Raw genomic sequence first — 16,263 nt, forward strand, 5'->3', positions numbered from 1 at the left:
CTTCTGATACATTTATTGTCCTAATATATGATAAGTTTTATAAAGCAGAGTCACAACTCACATGTGCTGGTAATAAATATGTTACAGTGGGCAAACAATGGAAGGGCTGAGGCCCGAACAGACATTATAACTCCAACATCTCTATGTTAAAAAGCATTTCTAGGCAATATCTAGCCTCTGAAAAAAATATGCAAGATCCACCGATAAATCTGGCAAAAGTCCCTAACATTTTGTGCATACTTGTGCACTTACCAGAATGTAGCGCCACCTTGTAGCTGTCGAAGGTAATTGCTGCTCACAAAATGTTTTATCAGAAGGCAAGTTGAGAGGAATCCTAGAGGCAGATGTCCATGGAAAGAGCCGCTCACTGCAGCAGGAATGTTGGATGCTTCAAATTCGCAGAGTTTCCTGTCCAACGTCCACTCACGCCCCGAACGCTCCCAAACGCTCAAAAGCCTCACACCGGGCAAGCCCTCACCGGGTAGATCTCTGGCTCCCAGGTAAAGCCAAATCCTGAGCATGCTAGTGCTAGGATCACAGAGAGAGAGAGAGGGTTCATGACATGCTGTCTTGATAAAGGTCTGAAACGGCTAGTGCCTAAGAGTGTCTGACTTTCAGTTATGACTGATTGTGAGAGGGGAAGATGAAGTTTTTCTGTACCCAGCATGCCTTGCAATATACTTAGGCAAATGAGGTGAGAGCCGTACCAATCCCACGCTACTCTGCTTAATGCTCCCTATCTGCATAAAAAGAACACTTTCACAACAGAGCAGAGTGGCGCAGTGGAAGCGTGCTGGGCCCATAACCCAGAGGTCGATGGATCGAAACCATCCTCTGCTAATTTTGCTTGACTTTCCTTCCAAGGACCAAGCTGTCATTTCCACGCTGCCAGCAAGGAAAAGCACAAGCTTGTGCCAGCTATGTGAGAAAAGACTTGTCAAATATCTGTGTCTGCTGAAATACAAGAGAGGGATCGTCAAAGGATCCACCCTGTACTTTGAAAGTAAAGACACACAATAATAAGCGTAAATGACTGGTGGGACCTTCAAACACTTTTATGGGCAGGCTTTGAATTTCATTCTTCCCTTTTTGTTCTGCTCTTATCTATCTCCTGGGCATTTAATTGAATGTTCTGTATTTCTCTTCCCTGTTTTGCTTCCCATGCTGCCTCTATATATTCTTATCTATTATTTGGAATGCAGCTTTCCATTCTTCTCTTCTGCACAGCTTTGTCCTTGGTTTCAATCCCAGTTCCTTACCCTCTGCAAAAAACTTTCTATTGCTTTTCATGTTGGTATCTAAACCAAATGCACCATTGAAGCTGGTGCAAGATAGTCATTGAACTCAGGATCCTAATGTTAAGAACCGAAAGCGCACAGATCAGAGGGCGTTGGTGGTATAGTGGTGAGCATAGCTGCCTTCCAAGCAGTTGACCCGGGTTCGATTCCCGGTCAACGCAGTACAAATACTTATATATTCTGCAAGCAGGATATATTTTAATGCAACATGTCACAAAATGGAAATATAATGAACAGATTAATCAGCCGTTATATAAAAAATAAACAAATATGTAGGCAAGCATCTCAATCGCCCCTTCTGCTATATTCATTGTCCTAATATATGATAAGTTTCATAAAGCAGAGTCACCACTCACATGTGCTGGTAAAAAATATTTACAGTGGGCAGACAATGAAAGGGCTGAGGCCAGACCACACATTACAACTCCAGCATCTCTATGTTAAAAACCATTTCCTAGGCAATATCTAGCCTCTGAAAACAATATGCAAGATCCATCGAAAAATCTGGTGAAAGTCGCCAACATTTTGTGCATACTTGTGCCCTCACCTGAATGTAGCGCCACCTTGTAGACGTCGGAGGTAACTGCAGCTCAAAAAATGTTTCATCAGCGGGCAAGTTTAGAGGAGTCCAAAAGGCAGATGTCCATGGAAAGAGCCCCCGACTGCAGCAGGAAGGTTGGATGCTTCAAATTTGCATAGTTTCCAGTCCAACGTCCTCTCATGTACCGAACGCTCCCAAACGCTCAAAAGCCTTACACCGGGCAAGCCCTCACCGGGTAGATCTCTGGCTTCCAGGTAAAGCCAAATCCTGAGCATGCTAGCACTAGGATCACAGAGAGAGAGAGACAGAGAGTGTCGGAGAGCTGCTGTCTTGATAAAGGCCTGAAACGGCTAGTGCCTAAGAGGGTCTGGACTATCAGTTATGACTGATTGTGAGAGGGGAAGATGAAGATTTTCTGCACCCAGCATGCCTTGCGATATAATTAGGCAAATGAGGTGAGAGCCCGACCAATCCCACTTCACTCCGCTGAATGCCTCCTCATCTGCATAAAGAGATCACTTTCACGAACGAGCAGAGTGGCGTAGCGGAAGCGTGCTGGGCCCATAACCCAGAGGTCGATGGATCGAAACCATCCTCTGCTATTTTTGCTTGACTTTCCTTCCAAGGACCAAGCTGTCATTTCCACACTGCCAGAAAGGAAAAGCGCAAGCTTGTGCCAGCTATGTGAGAAAAGACTTCTCAACTATCTGTGGCTGTGTAATACAAGAGTGTTCGTGAAAGGATCAACCCTGTACTTTGAAAGTAAAGACACACAACTATAACCATAAATGACTGGTGGGAGCTTCACACAACTTTCTGGGCATGCTTTGAATTTCATTCTTCCCTTTTTTTCTGCTCTTATCTATCTCCTGGGCATTTCATGGAATGTTCTCTCTTTCTCTTCCCTGCTTTGCTTCCCATGCTGCCTATATATGCTGATTTCTACTATTTGTACTGTTGCATTTCATTTCTTCTCTTCTGCACAACTTTGTCCTTGGTTTCAATCCCCAGTTCCTTACCCTCTGCAAAAAACGTTCTACTACTTCTCATGTTGGTATCGAAACCAAATGCACCATTGAAGCTGTTGCAAGATAGTCATTGATTTCGGAAACGTAATATTTAGAACCGAGAGCACACACATCAGAGGGCGTTGGTGGTATAGTGGTGAGCATAGCTGCTTCCCAAGCAGTTGACCCGGGTTCGATTCCCGGCCAACGCAGTGAAAATGTTTATATATTCTGCAAGCAGGATATATTTTAATGCAACATGTCTCAAAATGGAAATTTCATGAACAGATTAATCAGCCATATATAAAAAAAATAAACAAATACATAGGCAAACATCTCAATCGCACCTTCTGATACATTCATTGTCCTAATATATGATAAGTTTTATAAAGCAGAGTCACAACTCACATGTGCTGGTAATAAATATGTTACAGTGGGCAAACAATGGAAGGGCTGAGGCCCGAACAGACATTATAACTCCAACATCTCTATGTTAAAAAGCATTTCTAGGCAATATCTAGCCTCTGAAAAAAATATGCAAGATCCACCGATAAATCTGGCAAAAGTCCCTAACATTTTGTGCATACTTGTGCACTTACCAGAATGTAGCGCCACCTTGTAGCTGTCGAAGGTAATTGCTGCTCACAAAATGTTTTATCAGAAGGCAAGTTGAGAGGAATCCTAGAGGCAGATGTCCATGGAAAGAGCCGCTCACTGCAGCAGGAATGTTGGATGCTTCAAATTCGCAGAGTTTCCTGTCCAACGTCCCGAACGCTCCCAAACGCTCAAAAGCCTCACACCGGGCAAGCCCTCACCGGGTAGATCTCTGGCTCCCAGGTAAAGCCAAATCCTGAGCATGCTAGTGCTAGGATCACAGAGAGAGAGAGAGAGAGGGTTCATGACATGCTGTCTTGATAAAGGTCTGAAACGGCTAGTGCCTAAGAGTGTCTGACTTTCAGTTATGACTGATTGTGAGAGGGGAAGATGAAGTTTTTCTGTACCCAGCATGCCTTGCAATATACTTAGGCAAATGAGGTGAGAGCCATACCAATCCCACGCTACTCTGCTTAATGCTCCCTATCTGCATAAAAAGAACACTTTCACAACAGAGCAGAGTGGCGCAGTGGAAGCGTGCTGGGCCCATAACCCAGAGGTTGATGGATCGAAACCATCCTCTGCTAATTTTGCTTGACTTTCCTTCCAAGGACCAAGCTGTCATTTCCACGGTGCCAGCAAGGAAAAGCACAAGCTTGTGCCAGCTATGTGAGAAAAGACTTGTCAAATATCTGTGTCTGCTGAAATACAAGAGAGGGATCGTCAAAGGATCCACCCTGTACTTTGAAAGTAAAGACACACAATAATAAGCATAAATGACTGGTGGGACCTTCAAACACTTTTATGGGCAGGCTTTGAATTTCATTCTTCCCTTTTTGTTCTGCTCTTATCTATCTCCTGGGCATTTAATTGAATGTTCTGTATTTCTCTTCCCTGTTTTGCTTCCCATGCTGCCTCTATATATTCTTATCTATTATTTGTAATGCAGCTTTCCATTCTTCTCTTCTGCACAGCTTTGTCCTTGGTTTCAATCCCAGTTCCTTACCCTCTGCAAAAAACTTTCTATTGCTTTTCATGTTGGTATCTAAACCAAATGCACCATTGAAGCTGGTGCAAGATAGTCATTGAACTCAGGATCCTAATGTTAAGAACCGAGAGCGCACAGATCAGAGGGCGTTGGTGGTATAGTGGTGAGCATAGCTGCCTTCCAAGCAGTTGACCCGGGTTCGATTCCCGGCCAACGCAGTACAAATACTTATATATTCTGCAAGCAGGATATATTTTAATGCAACATGTCACAAAATGGAAATATAATGAACAGATTAATCAGCCGTTATATAAAAAATAAACAAATATGTAGGCAAGCATCTCAATCGCCCCTTCTGCTATATTCATTGTCCTAATATATGATAAGTTTCATAAAGCAGAGTCACCACTCACATGTGCTGGTAAAAAATATTTACAGTGGGCAGACAATGAAAGGGCTGAGGCCAGACCACACATTATAACTCCAGCATCTCTATGTTAAAAACCATTTCCTAGGCAATATCTAGCCTCTGAAAACAATATGCAAGATCCATCGAAAAATCTGGTGAAAGTCGCCAACATTTTGTGCATACTTGTTCCCTCACCTGAATGTAGCGCCACCTTGTAGACGTCGGAGGTAACTGCAGCTCAAAAAATGTTTCATCAGCGGGCAAGTTTAGAGGAATCCAAAAGGCAGATGTCCATGGAAAGAGCCCCCGACTGCAGCAGGAAGGTTGGATGCTTCAAATTTGCATAGTTTCCAGTCCAACGTCCTCTCATGTACCGAACGCTCCCAAACGCTCAAAAGCCTTACACCGGGCAAGCCCTCACCGGGTAGATCTCTGGCTTCCAGGTAAAGCCAAATCCTGAGCATGCTAGCACAAGGATCACAGAGAGAGAGAGACAGAGAGTGTCGGAGAGCTGCTGTCTTGATAAAGGCCTGAAACGGCTAGTGCCTAAGAGGGTCTGGACTATCAGTTATGACTTATTGTGAGAGGGGAAGATGAAGATTTTCTGCACCCAGCATGCCTTGCGATATAATTAGGCAAATGAGGTGAGAGCCCGACCAATCCCACTTCACTCCGCTGAATGCCTCCTCATCTGCATAAAGAGATCACTTTCACGAACGAGCAGAGTGGCGCAGCGGAAGCGTGCTGGGCCCAGAGGTCGATGGATCGAAACCATCCTCTGCTAATTTTGCTTGACTTTCCTTCCAAGGACCAAGCTGTCATTTCCACACTGCCAGAAAGGAAAAGCGCAAGCTTGTGCCAGCTATGTGAGAAAAGACTTCTCAACTATCTGTGGCTGTGTAATACAAGAGTGTTCGTGAAAGGATCAACCCTGTACTTTGAAAGTAAAGACACACAACTATAACCATAAATGACTGGTGGGAGCTTCACACAACTTTCTGGGCATGCTTTGAATTTCATTCTTCCCTTTTTTTCTGCTCTTATCTATCTCCTGGGCATTTCATGGAATGTTCTCTCTTTCTCTTCCCTGCTTTGCTTCCCATGCTGCCTATATATGCTGATTTCTACTATTTGTACTGTTGCATTTCATTTCTTCTCTTCTGCACAACTTTGTCCTTGGTTTCAATCCCCAGTTCCTTACCCTCTGCAAAAAACGTTCTACTACTTCTCATGTTGGTATCGAAACCAAATGCACCATTGAAGCTGTTGCAAGATAGTCATTGATTTCGGAAACGTAATATTTAGAACCGAGAGCACACACATCAGAGGGCGTTGGTGGTATAGTGGTGAGCATAGCTGCTTCCCAAGCAGTTGACCCGGGTTCGATTCCCGGCCAACGCAGTGAAAATGCTTATATATTCTGCAAGCAGGATATATTTTAATGCAACATGTCTCAAAATGGAAATTTCATGAACAGATTAATCAGCCATATATAAAAAAAATAAACAAATACATAGGCAAACATCTCAATCGCACCTTCTGATACATTCATTGTCCTAATATATGATAAGTTTTATAAAGCAGAGTCACAACTCACATGTGCTGGTAATAAATATGTTACAGTGGGCAAACAATGGAAGGGCTGAGGCCCGACCAGACATTATAACTCCAACATCTCTATGTTAAAAAGCATTTCTAGGCAATATCTAGCCTCTGAAAAAAATATGCAAGATCCACCGATAAATCTGGCAAAAGTCCCTAACATTTTGTGCATACTTGTGCACTTACCAGAATGTAGCACCACCTTGTAGCTGTCGAAGGTAATTGCTGCTCACAAAATGTTTTATCAGAAGGCAAGTTGAGAGGAATCCTAGAGGCAGATGTCCATGGAAAGAGCCGCTCACTGCAGCAGGAATGTTGGATGCTTCAAATTCGCAGAGTTTCCTGTCCAACGTCCACTCACGTCCCGAACGCTCCCAAACGCTCAAAAGCCTCACACTCACAGGGTAGATCTCTGGCTCCCAGGTAAAGCCAAATCCTGAGCATGCTAGTGCTAGGATCACAGAGAGAGAGAGAGAGAGAGAGAGGGTTCATGACATGCTGTCTTGATAAAGGTCTGAAACGGCTAGTGCCTAAGAGTGTCTGACTTTCAGTTATGACTGATTGTGAGAGGGGAAGATGAAGTTTTTCTGTACCCAGCATGCCTTGCAATATACTTAGGCAAATGAGGTGAGAGCCGTACCAATCCCACGCTACTCTGCTTAATGCTCCCTATCTGCATAAAAAGAACACTTTCACAACAGAGCAGAGTGGCGCAGCGGAAGCGTGCTGGGCCCATAACCCAGAGGTCGATGGATCGAAACCATCCTCTGCTAATTTTGCTTGACTTTCCTTCCAAGGACCAAGCTGTCATTTCCACGCTGCATGCAAGGAAAAGCACAAGCTTGTGCCAGCTATGTGAGAAAAGACTTGTCAAATATCTGTGTCTGCTGAAATACAAGAGAGGGATCGTCAAAGGATCCACCCTGTACTTTGAAAGTAAAGACACACAATAATAAGCATAAATGACTGGTGGGACCTTCAAACACTTTTATGGGCAGGCTTTGAATTTCATTCTTCCCTTTTTGTTCTGCTCTTATCTATCTCCTGGGCATTTAATTGAATGTTCTGTATTTCTCTTCCCTGTTTTGCTTCCCATGCTGCCTCTATATATTCTTATCTATTATTTGTAATGCAGCTTTCCATTCTTCTCTTCTGCACAGCTTTGTCCTTGGTTTCAATCCCAGTTCCTTACCCTCTGCAAAAAACTTTCTATTGCTTTTCATGTTGGTATCTAAACCAAATGCACCATTGAAGCTGGTGCAAGATAGTCATTGAACTCAGGATCCTAATGTTAAGAACCGAGAGCGCACAGATCAGAGGGCGTTGGTGGTATAATGGTGAGCATAGCTGCCTTCCAAGCAGTTGACCTGGGTTCGATTCCCGGCCAACGCAGTGCAAATACTTATATATTCTGCAAGCAGGATATATTTTAATGCAACATGTCACAAAATGGAAATATAATGAACAGATTAATCAGCCGTTATATAAAAAATAAACAAATATGTAGGCAAGCATCTCAATCGCCCCTTCTGCTATATTCATTGTCCTAATATATGATAAGTTTCATAAAGCAGAGTCACCACTCACATGTGCTGGTAAAAAATATTTACAGTGGGCAGACAATGAAAGGGCTGAGGCCCGACCACACATTATAACTCCAGCATCTCTATGTTAAAAACCATTTCCTAGGCAATATCTAGCCTCTGAAAACAATATGCAAGATCCATCGATAAATCTGGTGAAAGTCGCCAACATTTTGTGCATACTTGTGCCCTCACCTGAATGTAGCACCACCTTGTAGACGTCGGAGGTAACTGCAGCTCAAAAAATGTTTCATCAGAGGGCAAGTTTAGAGGAATCCAAAAGGCAGATGTCCATGGAAAGAGCCCCCGACTGCAGCAGGAAGGTTGGATGCTTCAAATTTGCATAGTTTCCAGTCCAACGTCCTCTCATGTACCGAACGCTCCCAAACGCTCAAAAGCCTTACACCGGGCAAGCCCTCACCGGGTAGATCTCTGGCTCCCAGGTAAAGCCAAATCCTGAGCATGCTAGCACTAGGATCACAGAGAGAGAGAGACAGAGAGTGTCGGAGAGCTGCTGTCTTGATAAAGGCCTGAAACGGCTAGTGCCTAAGAGGGTCTGGACTATCAGTTATGACTGATTGTGAGAGGGGAAGATGAAGATTTTCTGCACCCAGCATGCCTTGCGATATAATTAGGCAAATGAGGTGAGAGCCCGACCAATCCCACTTCACTCCGCTGAATACCTCCTCATCTGCATAAAGAGATCACTTTCACGAACGAGCAGAGTGGCGCAGCGGAAGCGTGCTGGGCCCATAACCCAGAGGTCGATGGTTCAAAACCATCCTCTGCTAATTTTGCTTGACTTTTCTTCCAAGGACCAAGCTGTCATTTCCACACTGCCAGAAAGGAAAAGCGCAAGCTTGTGCCAGCTATGTGAGAAAAGACTTCTCAACTATCTGTGTCTGTGTAATACAAGAGTGTTCGTGAAAGGATCAACCCTGTACTTTGAAAGTAAAGACACACAACTATAACCATAAATGACTGGTGGGAGCTTCACACAACTTTCTGGGCATGCTTTGAATTTCATTATTCCCTTTTTTTTCTGCTCTTATCTATCACCTGGGCATTTCATGGAATGTTCTCTCTTTCTCTTCCCTGCTTTGCTTCCCATGCTGCCTATATATGCTGATTTCTACTATTTGTACTGTTGCATTTCATTTCTTCTCTTCTGCACAACTTTGTCCTTGGTTTCAATCCCCAGTTCCTTACCCTCTGCAAAAAACGTTCTACTACTTCTCATGTTGGTATCGAAACCAAATGCACCATTGAAGCTGTTGCAAGATAGTCATTGATTTCGGGAACGTAATATTTAGAACCGAGAGCACACACATCAGAGGGCGTTGGTGGTATAGTGGTGAGCATAGCTGCTTCCCAAGCAGTTGACCCGGGTTCAATTCCCGGCCAACGCAGTGAAAATGCTTATATATTCTGCAAGCAGGATATATTTTAATGCAACATGTCTCAAAATGGAAATTTCATGAACAGATTAATCAGCCATATATAAAAAAAATAAACAAATACATAGGCAAACATCTCAATCGCACCTTCTGATACATTCATTGTCCTAATATATGATAAGTTTTATAAAGCAGAGTCACAACTCACATGTGCTGGTAATAAATATGTTACAGTGGGCAAACAATGGAAGGGCTGAGGCCCGACCAGACATTATAACTCCAACATCTCTATGTTAAAAAGCATTTCTAGGCAATATCTAGCCTCTGAAAAAAATATGCAAGATCCACCGATAAATCTGGCAAAAGTCCCTAACATTTTGTGCATACTTGTGCACTTACCAGAATGTAGCGCCACCTTGTAGTTGTTGAAGGTAATTGCTGCTCACAAAATGTTTTATCAGAAGGCAAGTTGAGAGGAATCCTAGAGGCAGATGTCCATGGAAAGAGCCGCTCACTGCAGCAGGAATGTTGGATGCTTCAAATTCGCAGAGTTTCCTGTCCAACGTCCACTCACGTCCCGGACGCTCCCAAATGCTCAAAAGCCTCGCCCTCACCGGGTAGATCTCTGGCTCCCAGGTAAAGCCAAATCCTGAGCATGCTAGTGCTAGGATCACAGAGAGAGAGAGAGAGGGTTCATGATATGCTGTCTTGATAAAGGTCTGAAACGGCTAGTGCCTAAGAGTGTCTGACTTTCAGTTATGACTGATTGTGAGAGGGGAAGATGAAGTTTTTCTGTACCCAGCATGCCTTGCAATATACTTAGGCAAATGAGGTGAGAGCCGTACCAATCCCACGCTACTCTGCTTAATGCTCCCTATCTGCATAAAAAGAACACTTTCACAACAGAGCAGAGTGGCGCAGCGGAAGCGTGCTGGGCCCATAACCCAGAGGTCAATGGATCAAAACCATCCTCTGCTAATTTTGCTTGACTTTCCTTCCAAGGACCAAGCTGTCATTTCCACGCTGCCAGCAAGGAAAAGCACAAGCTTGTGCCAGCTATGTGAGAAAAGACTTGTCAAATATCTGTGTCTGCTGAAATACAAGAGAGGGATCGTCAAAGGATCCACCCTGTACTTTGAAAGTAAAGACACACAATAATAAGCATAAATGACTGGTGGGACCTTCAAACACTTTTATGGGCAGGCTTTGAATTTCATTCTTCCCTTTTTGTTCTGCTCTTATCTATCTCCTGGGCATTTAATTGAATGTTCTGTATTTCTCTTCCCTGTTTTGCTTCCCATGCTGCCTCTATATATTCTTATCTATTATTTGTAATGCAGCTTTCCATTCTTCTCTTCTGCACAGCTTTGTCCTTGGTTTCAATCCCAGTTCCTTACCCTCTGCAAAAAACTTTCTATTGCTTTTCATGTTGGTATCTAAACCAAATGCACCATTGAAGCTGGTGCAAGATAGTCATTGAACTCAGAATCCTAATGTTAAGAACCGAGAGCACACAGATCAGAGGGCGTTGGTGGTATAGTGGTGAGCATAGCTGCCTTCCAAGCAGTTGACTCGGGTTCGATTCCCGGCCAACGCAGTACAAATTCTTATATATTCTGCAAGCAGGATATATTTTAATGCAACATGTCACAAAATGGAAATATAATGAACAGATTAATCAGCCGTTATATAAAAAATAAACAAATATGTAGGCAAGCATCTCAATCGCCCCTTCTGCTATATTCATTGTCCTAATATATGATAAGTTTCATAAAGCAGAGTCACCACTCACATGTGCTGGTAAAAAATATTTACAGTGGGCAGACAATGAAAGGGCTGAGGCCCGACCACACATTATAACTCCAGCATCTCTATGTTAAAAACCATTTCCTAGGCAATATCTAGCCTCTGAAAACAATATGCAAGATCCATCGATAAATCTGGCGAAAGTCGCCAACATTTTGTGCATACTTGTGCCCTCACCTGAATGTAGCGCCACCTTGTAGACGTCGGAGGTAACTGCAGCTCAAAAAATGTTTCATCAGAGGGCAAGTTTAGAGGAATCCAAAAGGCAGATGTCCATGGAAAGAGCCCCCGACTGCAGCAGGAAGGTTGGATGCTTCAAATTTGCATAGTTTCCAGTCCAACGTCCTCTCATGTACCGAACGCTCCCAAACGCTCAAAAGCCTTACACCGGGCAAGCCCTCACAGGGTAGATCTCTGGCTCCCAGGTAAAGCAAAATCCTGAGCATGCTAGCACTAGGATCACAGAGAGAGAGAGACAGAGAGTGTCGGAGAGCTGCTGTCTTGATAAAGGCCTGAAACGGCTAGTGCCTAAGAGGGTCTGGACTATCAGTTATGACTGATTGTGAGAGGGGAAGATGAAGATTTTCTGCACCCAGCATGCCTTGCGATATAATTAGGCAAATGAGGTGAGAGCCCGACCAATCCCACTTCACTCCGCTGAATGCCTCCTCATCTGCATAAAGAGAACACTTTCACAAGCGAGCAGAGTGGCGCAGCGGAAGCGTGCTGGGCCCATAACGCAGAGGTCGATGGATCGAAACCATTCTCTGCTAATTTTGCTTGATTTTCCTTCCAAGGACCAAGCTGTCATTTCCACACTAAACAATAAGAGGTGTACAGAGTTCCCCCAGGAGAGCTCAAGGAATTTAGCTCAACCGGTAATTCTCTCTCACTCAATCTAGACAAAGGGTGAAGTGAGGGTCTCAAGTGTGCGGTGTAGACCCATATTCCAGAATGTAAAGGTACCTCACACAGGCTACCGACAGGACTACAGCTGTAGCCCCAGTCGATAGTCGTCCAGCCTCATCATCGGTACCCTGCTCCTTCGGCAGGCTGGCGGTGCAATGCCCGTCGGGCAGCGATGGAAGCTGCACTTTTGATGGAGATCTTTTATTCTGGGCCAGCGGGTGTGTGTGTGTGAGGGGCCTAAGGGAGTGTAATCGTGAGCGTGGTAGTGAAGTTAAAAGAAGTCAGGGAAGTCCTGTTGGCGAATGTTTTAATAGTCAGGCTTCCTGCTTCAATAAAAGGTACAGGGGTACTAAGGGGTGGTAAGTAATGGAACCAACCCTTACTCGACCCTTAAAGTGCAAGAAATGGTCAACATGTTTCACGCCCTAAGGGCGATTCATCAGGACCTGGGTGCTCATAAATTACTCGGGTCCTCTAAGTTTTGCAGGACACCAGTATACGGCCTGAGGCAGTGTCGTATCGTAATGGTTCCACAGAGGGGACCTCCTGGGAACCCTAATGTTTCCTCCTGGAAACCTCACGCGCCGTCCAGGTGGGGCCGGCAGCGAATGAGGAAGTCCTCTTACGTCGCTGCAGGAAAGCTGCTCTGCACCTACCCCTCCCACTGGAAACAAACGGTCTGGACAGCCACACTGCCAGAAAGGAAAAGCGCAAGATTGTGCCAGCTATGTGAGAAAAGACTTTTCAACTATCTGTGTCTGTGTAATACAAGAGTGTTCGTGAAAGGATCAACCCTGTACTTTGAAAGTAAAGACACACAACTATAACCATAAATGACTGGTGGGAGCTTCACACAACTTTATGGGCATGCTTTGAATTTCATTCTTCCCTTTTTTTTCTGCTCTTATCTATCTCCTGGGCCTTTCATGGAATGTTCTCTCTTTCTCTTCCCTGCTTTGCTTCCCATGCTGCCTATATATGCTGATTTCTACTATTTGTACTGTTGCATTTCATTTCTTCTCTTCTGCACAACTTTGTCCTTGGTTTCAATCCCCAGTTCCTTACCCTCTGCAAAAAACGTTCTACTACTTCTCATGTTGGTATCGAAACCAAATGCACCATTGAAGCTGTTGCAAGATAGTCATTGATTTCTGGAACGTAATATTTAGAACCGAGAGCACACACATCAGAGGGCGTCGGTGGTATAGTGGTCAGCATAGCTGCTTCCCAAGCAGTTGACCCGGGTTCGATTCCCGGCCAATGCAGTAAAAATGCTTATATATTCTGCAAGCAGGATATATTTTAATGCAACATGTCTCAAAATGGAAATTTCATGAACAGATTAATCAGCCATATATAAAAAAAATAAACAAATACATAGGCAAACATCTCAATCGCACCTTCTGATACATTCATTGTCCTAATATATGATACGTTTTATAAAGCAGAGTCACAACTCACATGTGCTGGTAATAAATATGTTACAGTGGGCAAAAAATGGAAGGGCTGAGGCCCGACCAGACATTATAACTCCAACATCTCTATGTTAAAAAGCATTTCTAGTCAATATCTAGCCTCTGAAAAAATATGCAAGATCCACCGATAAATCTGGCAAAAGTCCCTAACATTTTGTGCATACTTGTGCACTTACCAGAATGTAGCGCCACCTTGTAGCTGTCGAAGGTAATTGCTGCTCACAAAATGTTTTATCAGAAGGCAAGTTGAGAGGAATCCTAGAGGCAGATGTCCATGGAAAGAGCCGCTCACTGCAGCAGGAATGTTGGATGCTTCAAATTCGCAGAGTTTCCTGTCCAACGTCCACTCACGTCCCGAACGCTCCCAAACGCTCAAAAGCCTCACACTCACAGGGTAGATCTCTGGCTCCCAGGTAAAGCCAAATCCTGAGCATGCTAGTGCTAGGATCACAGAGAGAGAGAGAGAGAGAGAGAGGGTTCATGACATGCTGTCTTGATAAAGGTCTGAAACGGCTAGTGCCTAAGAGTGTCTGACTTTCAGTTATGACTGATTGTGAGAGGGGAAGATGAAGTTTTTCTGTACCCAGCATGCCTTGCAATATACTTAGGCAAATGAGGTGAGAGCCGTACCAATCCCACGCTACTCTGCTTAATGCTCCCTATCTGCATAAAAAGAACACTTTCACAACAGAGCAGAGTGGCGCAGCGGAAGCGTGCTGGGCCCATAACCCAGAGGTCGATGGATCGAAACCATCCTCTGCTAATTTTGCTTGACTTTCCTTCCAAGGACCAAGCTGTCATTTCCACGCTGCATGCAAGGAAAAGCACAAGCTTGTGCCAGCTATGTGAGAAAAGACTTGTCAAATATCTGTGTCTGCTGAAATACAAGAGAGGGATCGTCAAAGGATCCACCCTGTACTTTGAAAGTAAAGACACACAATAATAAGCATAAATGACTGGTGGGACCTTCAAACACTTTTATGGGCAGGCTTTGAATTTCATTCTTCCCTTTTTGTTCTGCTCTTATCTATCTCCTGGGCATTTAATTGAATGTTCTGTATTTCTCTTCCCTGTTTTGCTTCCCATGCTGCCTCTATATATTCTTATCTATTATTTGTAATGCAGCTTTCCATTCTTCTCTTCTGCACAGCTTTGTCCTTGGTTTCAATCCCAGTTCCTTACCCTCTGCAAAAAACTTTCTATTGCTTTTCATGTTGGTATCTAAACCAAATGCACCATTGAAGCTGGTGCAAGATAGTCATTGAACTCAGGATCCTAATGTTAAGAACCGAGAGCGCACAGATCAGAGGGCGTTGGTGGTATAATGGTGAGCATAGCTGCCTTCCAAGCAGTTGACCTGGGTTCGATTCCCGGCCAACGCAGTGCAAATACTTATATATTCTGCAAGCAGGATATATTTTAATGCAACATGTCACAAAATGGAAATATAATGAACAGATTAATCAGCCGTTATATAAAAAATAAACAAATATGTAGGCAAGCATCTCAATCGCCCCTTCTGCTATATTCATTGTCCTAATATATGATAAGTTTCATAAAGCAGAGTCACCACTCACATGTGCTGGTAAAAAATATTTACAGTGGGCAGACAATGAAAGGGCTGAGGCCCGACCACACATTATAACTCCAGCATCTCTATGTTAAAAACCATTTCCTAGGCAATATCTAGCCTCTGAAAACAATATGCAAGATCCATCGATAAATCTGGTGAAAGTCGCCAACATTTTGTGCATACTTGTGCCCTCACCTGAATGTAGCACCACCTTGTAGACGTCGGAGGTAACTGCAGCTCAAAAAATGTTTCATCAGAGGGCAAGTTTAGAGGAATCCAAAAGGCAGATGTCCATGGAAAGAGCCCCCGACTGCAGCAGGAAGGTTGGATGCTTCAAATTTGCATAGTTTCCAGTCCAACGTCCTCTCATGTACCGAACGCTCCCAAACGCTCAAAAGCCTTACACCGGGCAAGCCCTCACCGGGTAGATCTCTGGCTCCCAGGTAAAGCCAAATCCTGAGCATGCTAGCACTAGGATCACAGAGAGAGAGAGACAGAGAGTGTCGGAGAGCTGCTGTCTTGATAAAGGCCTGAAACGGCTAGTGCCTAAGAGGGTCTGGACTATCAGTTATGACTGATTGTGAGAGGGGAAGATGAAGATTTTCTGCACCCAGCATGCCTTGCGATATAATTAGGCAAATGAGGTGAGAGCCCGACCAATCCCACTTCACTCCGCTGAATACCTCCTCATCTGCATAAAGAGATCACTTTCACGAACGAGCAGAGTGGCGCAGCGGAAGCGTGCTGGGCCCATAACCCAGAGGTCGATGGTTCAAAACCATCCTCTGCTAATTTTGCTTGACTTTTCTTCCAAGGACCAAGCTGTCATTTCCACACTGCCAGAAAGGAAAAGCGCAAGCTTGTGCCAGCTATGTGAGAAAAGACTTCTCAACTATCTGTGTCTGTGTAATACAAGAGTGTTCGTGAAAGGATCAACCCTGTACTTTGAAAGTAAAGACACACAACTATAACCATAAATGACTGGTGGGAGCTTCACACAACTTTCTGGGCATGCTTTGAATTTCATTATTCCCTTTTTTTCTGCTCTTATCTATCACCTGGGCATTTCATGGAATGTTCT

General features: G+C 44.0%; 11 non-coding genes across 11 annotated transcripts; all 11 read left to right on the top strand.

The window, feature by feature from the left end:
- The first annotated feature begins 768 nt into the window (after positions 1 to 768).
- On the top strand, positions 769 to 840 carry TRNAM-CAU (transfer RNA methionine (anticodon CAU)). Its single transcript has one exon. It is a non-coding gene; the product is annotated as a tRNA-Met (tRNA).
- A 547-nt stretch (positions 841 to 1,387) lies between these two features.
- Positions 1,388 to 1,459, top strand: TRNAG-UCC (transfer RNA glycine (anticodon UCC)). The gene has a single exon. It is a non-coding gene; the product is annotated as a tRNA-Gly (tRNA).
- Positions 1,460 to 2,986: 1,527 nt separating this feature from the next.
- TRNAG-CCC (transfer RNA glycine (anticodon CCC)) lies at positions 2,987 to 3,058 on the top strand. The gene has a single exon. It is a non-coding gene; the product is annotated as a tRNA-Gly (tRNA).
- An 897-nt stretch (positions 3,059 to 3,955) lies between these two features.
- On the top strand, positions 3,956 to 4,027 carry TRNAM-CAU (transfer RNA methionine (anticodon CAU)). The gene has a single exon. It is a non-coding gene; the product is annotated as a tRNA-Met (tRNA).
- Positions 4,028 to 4,574: 547 nt separating this feature from the next.
- TRNAG-UCC (transfer RNA glycine (anticodon UCC)) lies at positions 4,575 to 4,646 on the top strand. Its single transcript has one exon. It is a non-coding gene; the product is annotated as a tRNA-Gly (tRNA).
- Positions 4,647 to 6,166: 1,520 nt separating this feature from the next.
- On the top strand, positions 6,167 to 6,238 carry TRNAG-CCC (transfer RNA glycine (anticodon CCC)). Its single transcript has one exon. It is a non-coding gene; the product is annotated as a tRNA-Gly (tRNA).
- A 902-nt stretch (positions 6,239 to 7,140) lies between these two features.
- TRNAM-CAU (transfer RNA methionine (anticodon CAU)) lies at positions 7,141 to 7,212 on the top strand. The gene has a single exon. It is a non-coding gene; the product is annotated as a tRNA-Met (tRNA).
- A 1,529-nt stretch (positions 7,213 to 8,741) lies between these two features.
- Positions 8,742 to 8,813, top strand: TRNAM-CAU (transfer RNA methionine (anticodon CAU)). Its single transcript has one exon. It is a non-coding gene; the product is annotated as a tRNA-Met (tRNA).
- Positions 8,814 to 9,359: 546 nt separating this feature from the next.
- Positions 9,360 to 9,431, top strand: TRNAG-CCC (transfer RNA glycine (anticodon CCC)). The gene has a single exon. It is a non-coding gene; the product is annotated as a tRNA-Gly (tRNA).
- A 4,869-nt stretch (positions 9,432 to 14,300) lies between these two features.
- TRNAM-CAU (transfer RNA methionine (anticodon CAU)) lies at positions 14,301 to 14,372 on the top strand. The gene has a single exon. It is a non-coding gene; the product is annotated as a tRNA-Met (tRNA).
- A 1,529-nt stretch (positions 14,373 to 15,901) lies between these two features.
- Positions 15,902 to 15,973, top strand: TRNAM-CAU (transfer RNA methionine (anticodon CAU)). Its single transcript has one exon. It is a non-coding gene; the product is annotated as a tRNA-Met (tRNA).
- Positions 15,974 to 16,263: the final 290 nt, after the last annotated feature.

The sequence above is a fragment of the Lissotriton vulgaris genome, chromosome 2_1 (assembly GCF_964263255.1).
Source record: "Lissotriton vulgaris chromosome 2_1, aLisVul1.2, whole genome shotgun sequence".
NCBI lineage: Eukaryota > Metazoa > Chordata > Amphibia > Caudata > Salamandridae > Lissotriton > Lissotriton vulgaris.